The following is a 12,376-nucleotide window of genomic DNA, read 5'->3' on the forward strand; positions in this document are numbered from 1 at the left end:
CATTTTTGAAGGTTTCAGTTCATGACAGATTATCAACATTACTTTTGGACCTGTGGCAAGGTTGGAGAATGTAGTGGAGCAGAACCACTTGTTTCACTGCAGGAAGAGGAAGGGGAAGAGGCTGGGGTCCCATAATTCCCTTCAAGAGCTTATCCTCAGTAACCTAAAGATCTCTCATTAGGCCCTATCTCTTAAAAGTTCTACTGTCTCCCAACAGAGCACTCTAAGGACCAAGCTTTAATACATGGGCCTTGGGGATATTCTGTACAGCATCCTCTCAAGCTTCCCTGGCCACAGGGGAGCATGTGGGAGAGACATGATCCACCTACACCTGTCTCTTGAATGAAGGATGCAGAGACCAACATTCTTTAGGCCAAGTTATAAGAGTGAGTACCTAACCTGGTTCAGAAGCAAAAGCCAGACTGGACCTTCCCCTTCAGTTTTCACTCCTTGGGCTGAGGGCTGCTGCCCATCCTTCCTGCTTTTCCACTCTCTTGACCCCACTCAGGCATGGCACTGTGTCTTCTTTCTTGGGTTTTGTTGAAACTGTAAATAATCCTTTTCCCAGTGAATTGGAACCTCAGAAACACGTTTAAAACAAATTGAATTTTCAAATGCCCATGATGAACTCAATATGTGGAAATCGGATAAAAATATAAGCACTCATCTCCAAACCCAGTTTATCAAACTAAATATACACATGCACACACAAACTTTGTGTATACACATGCATGTACTCAAAGTGTGCCTTGGAGCTTTGTATTTTCAAAACAATTTGAAAAATTCTAATGCTGCCTAGCTGATTCCTTTCTGGATTATATTATTAACATGCTAATATATTTGATAAATGTAATGTCTTGGTTTTTGCTTTAGCTATATCTGATCAATACATTGAAAATCCTTGTTTTATCTATTTGGGGTTTTGAGTTCTATTACTTTTTAAATCTGTGCGAAACAGACCAATTTGAAAGCTCCCATTTGCTTTAAGTTTCATTAGCTTTGGACTCAGAATAATTCTTGATCATTAATATCCTGTGGCCACTGGACAACCTGCAGGTAATTTTGCTATTTATGTGAGGGGGAAAATAATCTGAGGGCTATGTGGGCAGAGGAAGGTATAGTAGGTGTATGTGTCCCAGAACATCAAGAAAGACATGTTCACAGAAAGAAAAACATAGGTGAGAGTTGGCTTTGCTTTTTAACATCTGCTGGGATCCCCATCTTGGAAGGGGAAAATTCTCATGAATTTGTAGGTATCTACTTCTTCTCTAAAGTCAGTAAAACTTTAAAAAAACTTATTTATTTTCTTCCCTGAGTGGTGCAGATTGGGGCACATAGAACCTAGGATAAATGGGACTGTTGTCAAGCACTCAAAAAGAACTGGTCAGAGAGGGAGCTCAGCAGAAGAGGAAGCAAACCCAAAGGGGAAAGTACTTGGAAAAGAGTAGGTGATGACTTGTTCCTTCCCCTTCCTTGTAGGTCAAGTTTCTTGCAGCCGTTCCATCATTATAGAATGAGGGTAGGCGGGGGGATGAGGAGGGATGATATAGGGGAAGCCCCTTCCAGAAGAAAGAAAGTAAAAAATAGTCCTTAAGTTGTGGGGAGGTCAGTGGGAAGGAGCAGAGGGGCAGATGGAACAGAAACCAGAGACCACACTCACGTGTTTGAGTAGAAGAGGCAACCAGACATGGTTAGGCATCCAGGGGCCTGTGATAATGCTTCATAGCATTCGTCATTTCATGCAGTGCAGAAGGCACACAGAGGGGTTCCCCTGCCCTGTGAGGAGTGCAGAGGAGATATACATTGGACCTGTTGGGATGGCCATAGGTCCTGGGTAGAATGAGGAAGGGAGCTTGCCCAGAGGTAGAGGAGTAGCTTTTCCAGAAGGCTAGAGGCTTATGGCCTCAGCTCTTCATAGCACTAATAGACACTCTGGGTCTCAGCCCTGACCTCCACCTGGCCTCCTGGATGGAACTTGCAGGGGTTGTAATGCTAGTGAGAGTGGAAGTCACTAGAGAGGCCTCCTGGGCAATTGAAAAACAACCTTGAATGGCCTTTCTCCCTTGGTGATGGCACCAGGTCCAGGCACTGATCCATACCAGTCACCTGACCACAGTGGCCTCTGAGGACCCAGAGCACTGTTGACACCAAGGCAAGAGGAAACTTCTATGTGCTCAGGATTTCCCTGACTGCTACTCAGAGGATAGTGAGCAAGGTTTGCTCAGCCCATGAAATCACAGATCACATTTTTGCACTAACTTATATGATATTGTCTAGAGTTTGGAGTAAGCCCACAAGGGAAGCCATTCATTTATTGACAATTTAACTTGGTCATCCACTTGTAATTATTTAAATCAGAAGCAACAGTGACAGTCTGGTGACTAGTGCCAAGGTCTGGGCGTGGATGGATGCAGGGTGTGGCGAAGTCCTTCTGAGACTGTGCAACAGCTCCTCTGGGAGTCGGCCAAGGACCAGGGAGGAGCTGGGATGTTCCCACCTCTTAGAATTTAGCTGCTTTCCTGGGCTTGAAGACCTTAAAGGGGGCTGGTTTTGAACCTTAAAGATTCCCTGGGTTTGAAAACATTAAATGAGAGCTGGTTTTCCACTCATGTATTTGTAGTTTTTATTGTTCATGTTTTTTTGTTGTCCCTTTGATGAAATTTGTCATATTAATGTATCAGAAAATCACCCCACAATATTCAGATACCCATGAAAGCTGAAATAAGTAACGACAGATAGGAGGTGACCTTGGCATTTGTTTTGCTTCACAGAATATAGGAGCCCCTTTCCTGAAGGGAGCAGCAGTTTTCATTTGCTTTTCTTTAAAAACAGAAAGAGCCCTAGGGAGCCTCACAGGCCCCAATGGGGGCAGCTTTGAGTTTGCAAGGCATGAGAGGCAAAGAAAAGGCAAAAGAAAATGTGATGAGAAACTACACGATCTTGGGCATATTTTTTCTTTGAAAATGAATCCAAAACCTTCATGGTTCAAAGGACATTACCAGGATGTCAACGTTTCTCTATCACATTGCAGACGTTCCTTCTTATTTTATCAAATGGACATAAAACTGCTAAAATTAACTTCTGGTTTTTATTCTCATTCCTTCTGGCTCCTCACCTTGCTGGGAGGATTTGAGGTTCTCTGTGAGGCTGCAACTCAATTATTTCCCCCTTTCTGACCAGTACTAATGCACTAGTGAAAACTCACTAAAAAAAAATGTGGCTTTTGCTTTTGATTGCAGGTTCAAGTGTCACCTCATTTGAGCATTTATTTATTTATTTATTTATTTATTGTACATTTGAGTATTTATTTAGCTGCTATAATTAGGGTGTGAGACCAGCACCCCACATTTCTGTCCTCAAATGTCAACACACTCAAAACCAAACAGGGGATGTGTTTTGGAAGCTGCCATCTGTTTGCTTTTTCAACTTGACCTTTGTCTGAATTATAAGATGTGTCCTGGCTGAGCACATTTCTTCCTAATGAGCTAGAGTACTTGAGTGTGTGTGTTTGCGTGCTCTGTTAAAAGGGCACTTGATCACTTCTCACTGTTTTCCCCTGTGTATGGTAGGATCTCTTTCATTCCGCAACCTTCTCTTCACTTCCCTGTGTCAACATTCATAACTCTTCCCCAAGCTCAGGTGCGGATATTTCATGGTGTAAAACTAGCTGAGCCTCCAAAGTGATGGTTTTATTTTTTAAACTTAAAACAGTTGTTTTTTTTTTTTTTTAGTGGTTGTCCTCAACTTCACAATATACATTTTTAACTAATCTAAGTCCACCTTCAAATAAGACTGTACCACGTTACCTGTAGAATAGGAACTTTATGACACTGCCATTCTCCTAGTTTCTCCCTCCTACCCTTGTGACATTATTGTCACTAATTTCACTTTCCACACTTTCTAATCATTCAGTACATTGCTACTATTACTATTATAAATGGTTATTTTAAAGATAAAGTAAGATTAATAAAAAGAAAAGATTTAATTTGCTTTCATTACAAGAATCCAAGTTTCTGATCTATATAATGTTCCTTCTGCCTATTTAAAAATATTTCTCTTCATATTTCTTGAAGCACATATTTGAGGGAATCTTTGTTTTTTTTCTTCACTTTTGAAGGATAATTTTGCTGGTATCCAATGCTATACTTTTTTTTTTTACAATATTTAAATATTTTGTTCCACTTTTCTTTTTTTCTATTTTATTTAATTTTAAATGTATTTTTATTTTTAATTGACCATGATAATTGTTCATATATGTGGATACAGTGTGTCATTTCCAACACATGTATAGAATAGGTAATGATCAGATCAGATTCTTTCATCAGTGCTTTGTAATTTTCTTTTTTTTTTTTTTTAGAGAGAGTGAGAGAGGAGAGAGAGAGAGAGAGAGAATTTTTAATATTTATTTTTTAGTTCTCGGCGGACACAACATCTTTGTTGGTATGTGGTGCTGAGGATCGAACCCGGGCCGCACGCATGCCAGGCAAGCGCGCTACCGCTTGAGCCACATCCCCAGCCCTGTAATTTTCTTTATAGAGATCATTCACTTCCTTGGTTAAATTTATTCCTAGATATTTTGTTTATTTATTTGTAGCTATTTTGAATGGGATTGCTTTCTTTTTCTCTTCTTCCTCCTGTGTGTGTGTGTGTGTGTGTGTGTGTGTGTGTGTGTGTGTTTGGTACTGGGGATTGAACCCTGGGGCTCTCTACCACTGAGCCCCCACCCCAGCCCTTTTTATTTTATTTTGAGATGGGATCTCACTAAGTTGCTGAGGCTGATCTTGAACTTGTAATCCTGCCTCAATTCCCAAATTGCTGGGAGTACAGGCTTGCTCTACTATACCCGGCTAGATTGCTTTCTTGGACCATTCTCTTCTTGTTTACACAGTTTCTTATGGCAAAATTACAAAGCTACAGAGCAGCTTTCATCTTTGTTCCTTTGTAGGTAATGTAGATTTCCCCCACCCTATCCCTCTGCCCCTGAATTATTTTACAAATTTCTCTTTGATTTTCTGCAGTTTAAATATGATATGTCTGGTTGTGGTTCTTGTTTGGTGTTCTGAGCTCCCTGGTTTTGTGACTTGGTGTCTCTTATTAACTTTGGAAACTTCTTGGCTGTCATTATTTCAAATACTTCTTTGTTAATTGTTCCGATTGTGTATACTAATTATGTATATGTTACACCTTTTACAATTGCCTTACAATTATTGTTCCCTTCCTCTCTCCCTCCCTCCCCACTTTTTCTTTCTTCTTTGCATTTTGGTTTGGGACTTTTGTATTGATCTATCTTTAAGCCCACTGATTCTTCCTTCAGCTCTATCTATCTGGTTTATTGATGAGCCTATTAAGGACATTCTTTATTACTGTAAGAATGTTTTTGATTTCTATTATTTTCTTTTGATTCTTTCTTAAAGTTTCTGTTTCTCTGCTTACATTACCCATCTGTTCTTACATATTGTTTACTTTCCCCATCAGAACCCTTAACTATTAATCATAATCATTTTAAATTCCCTGTCTGAAAATTCCAACATTGGTGTCATATCTTCGTTTCATTCTGATGATACCTTTAAGTTTGCTGAGCTTCTTGAATCTATTAATGTATGTTATTTGGAAATTTTAAATAATACTTCTGTTATCTTCTTACCTGGAGGAAGTTCCTCTTTCAAAATCTTGAATATCATGTTGTCTTTTTGTTATATATGAGAATGATCTATTTCCTCAATGACACAGAGTATGCAATTGTGATACTTTATTAGCAGTGGGGTTAGATTTTCTTCTTGGCCAGGTTTCCACCTCAGTTACCTTAGTTATTTGAAAAAAAGTTGGCAAAGACTTAGACACTCAAAGATTGAATGTTTTTTCTCATTTGTGGAAGCTAGAGTAAAATAAAGGAAAGGAGGAAGGAAAAATAAGATATCATAAATATAAAGGGAAGATCAGTAGTGTAGAAGGAGAACGAGAGGGAGAGAGGAAGGATGGGAAGGAGGCAATGCAGAATGAATTCTTAAAAAATCATGTTATGTGTATATAAAAATATACCACAGGGAATTTCACCTTTATGTATAAATAAAAAGAGCCAATGAAATATAAATAAATGGATGAACACAAGGAAGTCTAGAGAGTAAATGAAGGAGAACTGGAAATAGGAGGGAGAATGGGAGGGAAAAGGGGAGCATTGTGAACTGAAATAGAATTCCATACATGTATGATTTTGTTGGAATGAACCCAACTACTATGTCAAGCTCTAATAAAAAAAAAGAAAATAAGTTGGCAAGTAGCTGGCCATGATTAGAGAATTTATTACTGAGTTACAGAGCTAAGCTTACAGGTAACTTAGAGTGTACTTATACTGTAGCCACTAACTTCATGTATTTAAAAGTAAGTTAACTAAGGTTTAAAAAATATAAAATTTGTAGTAGACACATTTCATTGCCAAGTAGCCACACATGGCTAGTGGCTGCCATATTGGACAGCACTGATGCAGAACAATTTTATCATCACAGAAAGTTCAACTGGATCAAGTTATGCTGTTGAGTCCATCATTGAACCACTTTAAGTTCTGTTAGGTGTATGTGGTTAACTGTACACAAATCTACATGAGAAATAAATGGAGGAAGAAGTCAAGCCAAAAAATAAAACCCAACTGCTGTCAGAATTTGTTCCTTCCACTTTCATAAACATTTTTTTTCCTGTGCTTGTTTTATTGCATCACATCAAGCTTTCCATTAATTAGGAAATCAAATCACTCATCCCGTGTTCTCATCGGTCAAGTCAGGATCATGAGAACTCAAGCAAAGGAAGTGTCTTTTGACAGTTCATTGGAGGGCCTCACTGGAATCTCTAACAATGTTAGCAGGTCAGAGTAAATCCTTTATTAATAGCATTGACTTCTCAGCATCTAATGTTTTTTCATAGGACATTCTTACTCTTCTAGGTAAATGATGAGATTTCCCAGTAGTGATCTGAAAAAAATAATAAAAACAGCTTTTTTGGTAGTGATTTGCAGAGCAAGTCTGTGGTGTTGTGTATGTCCTAAGTCTAGCACTTGCACCTTGTGATTGTTTGAATGGCCTGATGCCAGAAGCAGGTCAGCTGTAAGTCAACATGTTTGAGAGTTTCAGTGTTTAAATAGGCTGTTGAGGGATTCCTTGCTTCAGGTCCTGGGCTGGACTCACTGAAGAGGTTCCCCACTGTCCTTGACATTTGAAGGCAATAAACAAGAATCACTCCAAGCACATAGATGGAAGGAGCTTGTGGTTCCTCCACCTTCTTCCATAAGGCTGTGAAGTTGCAGTACTAAGTTGTCAGGTACTTCTTTCTACTGCATTAGGTGCTCACAGCCTGCAGGTCAAATCTTCAAGTAGCTCAGCTGGCCCACATGCACTCCTCTCAACAGCTCTCAGAGGGAGGAGGCACATTATTGCCTCATTCAGGGTGTCTGAATTTCAAGCCTCAGGGGCCCACTTTTACTAGAGAATCATGTGTTCATCAGCTTGAACAGAACTTCTGCAGCGCTTCTGATATGGCAAGTGTACCTCACAGATGGCTTCCTTCCACCTTTGTCATTTGTGCTTCCAATGATGTGAGCCTCATGATCTCCAGCTACTCCCAGGTGTTGGCCAGCAAACGGATTCCTAATTTCTTCAGTTAGGTTCAAGAAAATAAGAAGGACTACAGTAAACAAAGACGAATGGGGGGAGAGAAACGGAGAGAGAAGGGAAAGCATATGGAAATGGTAGGAGACCTTCAAGGAAACATAAAATTATAAGAGGCTATGAGGGGCAAGGGGGAGGGAAAAAAAAGGGAGAGAATTGAACAACAGCAGGGGAGATAGAGAGGGAAGATGGGAGGGGAGGGGAGGGGAGGGGGGATAGTAGGGGATAGGAAAGGTAGCAGAATACAACAGTCACTAATATGGCATTATGTAAAAATGTGAATATGTAACAGATGGGATTCTGCAATCTATATTTGGGGTGAAAATGGGAGTTCAAAACACAATTTGAGTCTAATGTATGAAAGATGATATATCATGAGCTATGTAATGCTTTAAATAATCAATAAAAAATTAAAAAAAAAAGAAAATAAGAAGGAACATTTAAATAAACGAGATTGAAAATAGAATGCAACGTCTATTGACCAGTCCATGCATTTTGGTTGGCTTTCAGTTGGAACTGCATCTGCTGTTGGCCACAGGCTTTTGCATGCAGTTTGGGAGCTCATTACTCACAATACTAATCCTGATGCTATGATTAGCCCTGCTGATCAGAGTGCACAGGAGTTGTACTTAGTTGTAAGCCCTTTGAGGTAGATGTTTATAAATGCCTGAATGGTTTACCTAAAAACTTTGAAAATACTTGGGTCAAAACCTCTCAGAATCACTTCCAGTTATTTGTTTCTTTAGTAGGGAACTAAAATTCCTATCTTACAAATTTTTTGAAAGCCATTTTTATTACAAAATTAATGTTCATTCATATACAATTTCAGAAATGCAAGAATACTCAAAGAAAAATGTCAAAAATCATCTGCCATCTTGTTATTTGAAGATAATCATGATTAACATAATACTTTTATAACATTTTTTTCTAAGCAGATTTTTTTCTCTTTATCTAATTTTACAAAGCTTCAGACACATGTGCGTGCGTGTGTGATGGTGTACACACACAGATGTGTGTATGCAAATGTGTTGTTTTCCTTGACTAAAAACTAGAAGTAATATGTTCTAAGGAATGACATTCTATGTTTTCCACCTGCTGGTGGCCTTTCAGATATCTCTTAGGAAGGAGTACAGGACCGTACCGGGTGCATTTTGGAGTATGAGGGTAGGCCTTGGGGAAACCGTCGATCCCTTTTGTGGTTCCAGATATAACTAAAAAGTCTGGATTAGCTGTGGTTCCAGTTAGCCTTTCTTGTGTGTGCCCTGGGGCCTGGATATCAAACTGGGCACAGGAATGGAAAGCTTTTAACTCTATTGAGATATCTGCTCATGGCCTGTTGAGAATGTGCTCAGAAAGCACATTCACAGTGACATGCCTCAGTGTATCTACTGTTAATAGAATCTCTTGGTTTTACTGAAGTCCTTCCAATTAAACTTAAAATGTGAGAGAATAGAAACTACTGCTCTGTTAAGTTTTGAGATTTATTATAAATCTCAGCAAATGCCTTTGTCACAGATCTTGGCAATATCAGCTGATTTTTGTTGTATCCTCCAAATTATAAAGGAAAACACAAGAAACTTGGAATTTTTATATTAAAGAACCATCCTTTGAGTAGTATTAAAAATCATCCCCAAAGCAAACATTTAGTTTATTTCTTGCTCCTGTCTTTTCCTATTCCTATCCCTTTACCTCCCTTCCTATAAAGGATTTGGAGATGAAGCTTTTGTATCTATTCTTCATGGAATTTATCCCATACATCTATGTCATATAATTTATGAGCATGGACCTATTTGTGATATATATTCTTTTAATTTTTTAAATTTCTATAAGATCTGTACTGTTCCCTCTTTGATTCCTTATATTGATAATTTGTGTTTTCTCCTTTTTTTCTTGGTAAGTCTGGCAAGAGGTTTACCAGTTTTATTGTTTTTTTCATTTATTTTGGCTTTCATTTTTCTTTTTGAAATTTCAAATTGAAATTGGTTTCTGTTTTTTATCTTTATTCTCTTCCTTCTGCTTGTTTTGGGTTTACTTTGCTTTACTCTCTCAGTTTCTTAAGATGGAAACTCAGATTTGACAGGTTTTTTTCCTTTTCTAATGTAAGTGCTGAATGCTATGAATTTCTCCCTAAGTGTTAGCCTTAGGTGTATACCATAAATTTTTATATATTGTATTTTAATTTACTTCAAAATATTTCCTCATTTGCCTTGTGAATTCTCTTTGATGCAAATACCATTAAGAAGTGTATTTACATATTTGGTTTGGTATCTTTTGAGCTCAAAAAACATATTTGGGTTTATATATAATAACATGGCAGATTTTTCACCATGTAATGAAACATTATCATGCTAGTATCATTGGGTGCTCTTGAAAGGATATCTTCAGCTACTTTTTTAATGCTAATGTGCCTATATTAATTAGAGTTGAAGGAAAATTTTGGAATCCTCCTTACTAATGAATCTTTTTGTTCTTTTTAGTGCATTACCATTGGGCAGATCTGGATCCTGAAAAATTCAAGATGCTAAGTACCTACACTGCTTTAAGAATTTGGGACTGAGACATGAAAAGGAAGATATACATAAGAAATTGGGAATCTAAATAACACTGCAACAAAACAAAACAAAACAAAAACAGAAAAACCCCTCCAAACCCCCAAACAACAATAACAACAAAAAAGAAAAACAACCACCCAAAAGACCCCTAGGTTTTCTGTAGTTGCTGTGATCTGAAGGCAGTGGGTGCTGCTGATGGGAGGCAGTGAGCATGCAGAGGCACACAGCCGCGCCTCCCCCACAGAAAGGCTTCACTGGTTTCCACCATGGTCTTGGCTTGCTTTTGGAACAGCCTGGCCCAACATCATTGGTCATCAAGTCCACTGTGGTGTATTCTGCTTGTCCATGATGGATCTCCAGCACATCCATGCTGTCTGCATTCTTTCCAACACTAGTTCATAAGACAGGGCCCATGTTATGGTATAAGGAGAACAACCATCAATGATAATGTATTGTGTGAAATGTTTGCATCTTGTAAATTTTTTCTTTTTTCTAAAAACAAATATTAATAAAATCCTAAATCTCAACAAACCACTTTATTATCAAACAAATTCTGCTATTTCTGCTTAATGAGGTGTCTGTAGAATTTCAGTGTGTCTGACCCCTTTCCATGTATATCCACACTTCTTTATAAAAATCCCTCTTGCCAGAGACTTTCTCTGAGTTGCCCACACAGACCTCTGATTCCAGTGTGAAAGCCTATCCAGTAATTGATGATTTAAAGACAGTTGAAAATGAGATGGCAGGTCAGTGGAGTATAGATGGGTAGGGAATCCAGCTTCAGTATGGCCATACCATTCTGACTGAGGCCAAGTGAGATTTCTGCACTGGTAGCCACCTTTGGGAGGAGACAAAGGCCTCCTGTGTGGAGTTATACAGAAATCCTTTTCTGATAGCTTCACAATTGTCCCTATATACAATCCAGCATACTCAGGGGAATCTGAAGAAAGAGCCGTGTTCTGCCAAAGTAGTTTCTCAGTTAAATGTTAATCGGTTAGTGGTACATATGTAGTGGTCATTTGGGATGTTATATAATACTAATAGTTATATATATGCTTATCATATAAATGCTTATATAAATAGCTTTTTCTCTCTTGAAATATTTCTTGCCTATAGAGATGTCCATATTTGGCATTTTAGTAATGCTGGTTCTTCTGGTCTGACCCAGTCATCTACTTCAAATGAAAACATATTAGAAAGTATTAAAACATCTCAAATGACATCTCCAATGTACATTTAAGTACCTGGAATATAGAGTTAGAAAAAGATTTGCCAGATTGCTTTGTTCTGAACCAATACAGAGATCGAGGGTAATCCTCTATAATTTTAACCTCTAGGTTTCAAACAAGACATCCCAGTGTGTCCAGGTCATCATCCCCAGCTCTGTTGGCCATGAGGCACAAGAAGCTTTCCTGTCTGAATTACCTAAGTAGAGCTTGACAGAGTGAATTCAAACTCATTTCTAAAGTTATTCAAACCTACACCTTCCTAAGTTGTATGGCTTGGACTTGCTGAACAGATTTGCCATACATTTTTCTGCCACAACATTTTATTGCCACCAGTTAATGCTTATTCAATAGCTGTAGCCTATGCTTATGGTCAAGGGTGACAAGGATTGTGTAGTGGTAAGGGCCAATGTGTTTGATATTTGGATGGTGGTCCAATGATGGAGACCCTCATTGGCCTCAGCCCTGTTCCTGGATCTCATTTTAAAGACAGAGAGACTAATTGGGGTATAAGCAGCAGCATGTGGTTAGCAGCCGAATGGTCTAGAAACCTTAAGGAAGAAGAGCTGAAAGAGTTGAGGCTCTTTAGTTTGGGGAAAATATTTTTTAATATTTTACAGATATAGGGGAGATAACTGGTTAGGAACAGAAATAGGAGCAGCGGGTATAAGTTGCATTAACACAGATGCCAGCTTTCTGACAACAATTTCAAAGTGATGGGAACTTTTGGTGTCTGAATAGAAGTTCTATTTAGGTGAAAGGAGATCTTTTGTTTTAATTCAATAGATTACAAATCTTCCCTCACAGTATGCAGCGAACACGGTGAATGTCATTATTTTTATAGCATTGTATTGAAGGAAGTGTTTTCATCATCCTGAAGATCACTTTCAACTCACAGGATCAGAGAAGCAGTGAATGTGCTCAAGATTGGCCCAAGAAGGTC

The 12,376-nt window shown here is 38.5% G+C and overlaps 1 protein-coding gene across 1 annotated transcript in view; it reads left to right on the forward strand.

The window, feature by feature from the left end:
* DTD1 (D-aminoacyl-tRNA deacylase 1) overlaps nt 1–10,728 on the forward strand; it is a 215,034-nt gene extending 204,306 nt beyond the window's left edge. The window contains exon 6 of the mRNA XM_081290742.1: nt 10,133–10,728. The gene's annotated coding sequence lies outside the window, so the exon portion shown is untranslated. The remainder of the gene's footprint in view (nt 1–10,132) is intronic.
* The last annotated feature ends 1,648 nt before the right edge of the window (nt 10,729–12,376 follow it).

The sequence above is a fragment of the Spermophilus citellus genome (genome assembly GCF_964194105.1).
Source record: "Spermophilus citellus genome assembly, chromosome: 4".
Classification (NCBI taxonomy): domain Eukaryota; kingdom Metazoa; phylum Chordata; class Mammalia; order Rodentia; family Sciuridae; genus Spermophilus; species Spermophilus citellus.